This window comes from Oncorhynchus kisutch, linkage group LG21, assembly GCF_002021735.2.
Source record: "Oncorhynchus kisutch isolate 150728-3 linkage group LG21, Okis_V2, whole genome shotgun sequence".
Lineage (NCBI taxonomy): Eukaryota > Metazoa > Chordata > Actinopteri > Salmoniformes > Salmonidae > Oncorhynchus > Oncorhynchus kisutch.
The window spans coordinates 47,254,683-47,257,727 of NC_034194.2; the positions used below are offsets into that span (position 1 = coordinate 47,254,683).

A 3,045-nucleotide genomic window follows, 5' to 3' on the forward strand; every position below is an offset into this window, starting at 1 on the left:
CACCCCACATAGCCTGGTTCCTCTCTAGGTTTCTTCCAAGGTATTGGCCTTTCGAGGGAGTTTTTCCTAGCCACCGTGCTTCTACACCTGCATTGCTTGCTGTTTGGGGTTTTAGGCTGGGTTTCTGTACAGCACTTTGAGATATCAGCTGATGTACGAAGGGCTATATAAATACATTTGATTTGATTTGATTTGAATAAAATCAAACACAAACAATGAAAACAAAAACTATTTTAACCCTCCCGTTGTCCTGGTATTGTGTCTAGTCCCCGCGTCCTCCAGGTCACCCTGTCCCGTCCTGGCTAAAGGCCCAATGTGCGCAAGTGTGACAGTAGGCGTGTGAACAGCCTTTGCAGATGTATTTCTTACACCTGCAGCACACCGTGTGTGTCTTGGAGTCCTTCTTGGGTGGGCAGAGCTGACACCTCTTCCTCTTACTTGCCCCGGTGGCCGGGGCAACGAGCGGGGCAGCGACCGTGCCAGCGGCGGGGCCCTCGCGCTGTTGATCACGAGGCGCCGCCGCTTCCGCCGCCGTAGCACTCTGTAGGACTTTGACAAGCGCTGACGCCGCTTCGGTGCGGGGCAGATGCTGCCTTCTTTGGATCAGCGGCTTCACGAGTGCCTTTCCTAGCTGCTCGAGGAACACCCTGCGCTTGTTCCGCTTGCCAGGCATCCAGTCAGGCTTGATCTCTCGTCATATGTCAAAGGCGTTGTAGGAGGACACGTCGAGGATGTTGTGGAAGACGACCAGGGGCCAGCAGGCAGTCATCCATCTGCAGCTGTAGGTGCCCACCACCTTGTCTAGGTTGTCCACGCCGCCCCTGTTGCAGTTGTAGTGTAGGATGAGGGCCGGCTTCCTGTCGCGGCGATCGCTAATGTGGCCCTCTGTGTGCAGCGTGCTCAAAAGTAGTACGTTCTTGTTTCTCTTTGCCATGTAGGACACCAGAGTGGCGGTTGGCGTGAAGGCGAACCTGGAGGACAGGACCTGTCTGCCCCTGGACTCGAGCAGCGCGGGCGGGAGCTCGGCCTTGTTCTTTCTCACCGTGCCCACCATGGTGAGGTTCCTCTCGAGGAGCCGCTGGCCCAGGTCGTAGGAGGTGAAGAAGTTGTCGCAGGTGACGTTGCGACCGCTCAGGCCCGTTGTCAGATCGAGGACGACGCGCATCCCCTGGTTCTTCTCGGGGCCTCCTCCGGCCGCCTTGCCGGTGTACACTTGCATCTTCCAAGCGTAGCTGGACTTGGCGTCGCAGGCCACCCACGACTCGATGCCGTATTTGGCCGGCTTGCTGGGGATGTACTGACGGAAAGGACAGCGGCCTTTTGGAAAGGGGACAAGAGATTAGTGTGGTTACTGTGTGACGGGGTCCAAGGGCCAAATTTTGTGTTACACACGCTGCCAGCGCTGTTACAGCAGCTGCTTGTACCGCTGCTACGGCAGCACTGCCTCTCTGTATAGACATATAAGCACATGCGCACACACGCGCACGCGCACGCACAGTACCTCTGAACGGGACCAGTTGCTCGTCCACCGTCACGTCGGGCCCCGGGTTGTAGAGGGCCGACAGCCGCGCCTCCCACAGGTCCCAGACCTCCCGTATGGCTGCGAGTTTGTCCGTGGCGAGTCTGGCGGGACTCGACTGGCGGTCGTCGAAACGCAGCAGCCTCGTGTACCTGTGAAAGACCTTGAGCGGCATGGTGGCTCGGAACACGGTCCTGCCGCTCTCGGCGTCCCACAGGCTTGCCGCGGCCTCGCCCCGGGACCTGTAGATGCCCGCTAGGATCAGCAGCAACGTAGGCGCGCCGGTCCATGGCGTCCATGGGTCGCCAGCCGTCGCCGTATTTTCTGGCCACGTGCAGGTTCGTCATTTCCACAATTATCCTTTCTATCGCCGGTGTGACAAACAGGTGGAAGGCGGACGCGATGTCGCGGGCCTGTGTCGCGGCATAGGCCGTGGGGCCTGGAGTCTGGTCCGGCCCGGCGTGGCAGATCGCGAGGGTCCCGTGGTGGCGGCCGTAGGCCACGGGGGACCACTCGATTTTGCCGTTTTTCGACAGCAATGGCGGCTCCCATTGGAAGCCGACCTCCCAACGGGAGCCGACCTCTCCGCGGTCCTCGTGCTCGTCCTCGTGCTCGTCCTCGGGCGGCTCTTCCTCGGGCTGCTCTTCCTCTGAAGAGGGAGAAGAGGCATCGTCGACCTCGCGGCGCTCTGGGTTTTATTCCTCCCCGTCTTCGTCTTCCGAAACCTCTTCCTCCTCCTCCTCCTGGCAATCCGAGTAGTCTTCTTGGTCCACGCTGGACAAGATCTGTTCTAGAACCTGCGCAGCCGTAAAACGCGCGGCCATGGCCGCTCGGCTCCACTGTACAAGAACACTCGGTTGCTCTCTAGCACACAGCGGAGCACGTCCGGACCTGTGCAGCGGCTGCCTGGGTCGCTCTGACCCACGAGCGCAGAGCGCAGAGCACAACAAGAACACTCGGCTGCTCTCTAGCACACAGCGGGGCACGTCCGGACCTGTGCAGCGTCTGGCAGGGTCGCTCTGACCCAAGAGCGCAGAGCAGCGAGCACAGAGCGCAGAGCGCAGAGCGGGGCACAACCTCGCCACACTCGCAGACTCTCTACTACGCTCAAAGGCACACGCTCGCCAGTGGCTGGCAGGGTCGCTCTGACCCACGAGCGCAGAGCGCAGAGCGCAGAGCGGGGAGCCGGGCACAGCCTCGCCACACTCGCAGACACTCTACTACGCTCAACGGCATACTCCTCGCCAGTGGCTGGCACGGTCGCTCTGACCCGCCAGCGCAAGAGTGCCAGCCCTCCACACACAGGGCCTGGGTCGCTCTGACCCGCGAGCGCAGAGCACAGAAAGGGGAGCCCTCCACACACAGGACCTGGGTCACCCTGACCCCAGGACCACGGGAGGTTTATGTTTGTATCTTCTGTCCTTCCATCCATAGCTAAAACATGAACTAACTCTAACTAACCCTAACCCTCTAGCTAAAAACATACATTACAATTCTCCTTCCACACCAAAACAAATAAACACTGA

The 3,045-nt window shown here is 59.9% G+C and overlaps 1 pseudogene; it reads right to left on the reverse strand.

The window, feature by feature from the left end:
* Positions 1-283: 283 nt before the first annotated feature.
* LOC109877893 (piggyBac transposable element-derived protein 4-like) lies at positions 284-2,755 on the reverse strand (annotated as a pseudogene).
* Positions 2,756-3,045: the final 290 nt, after the last annotated feature.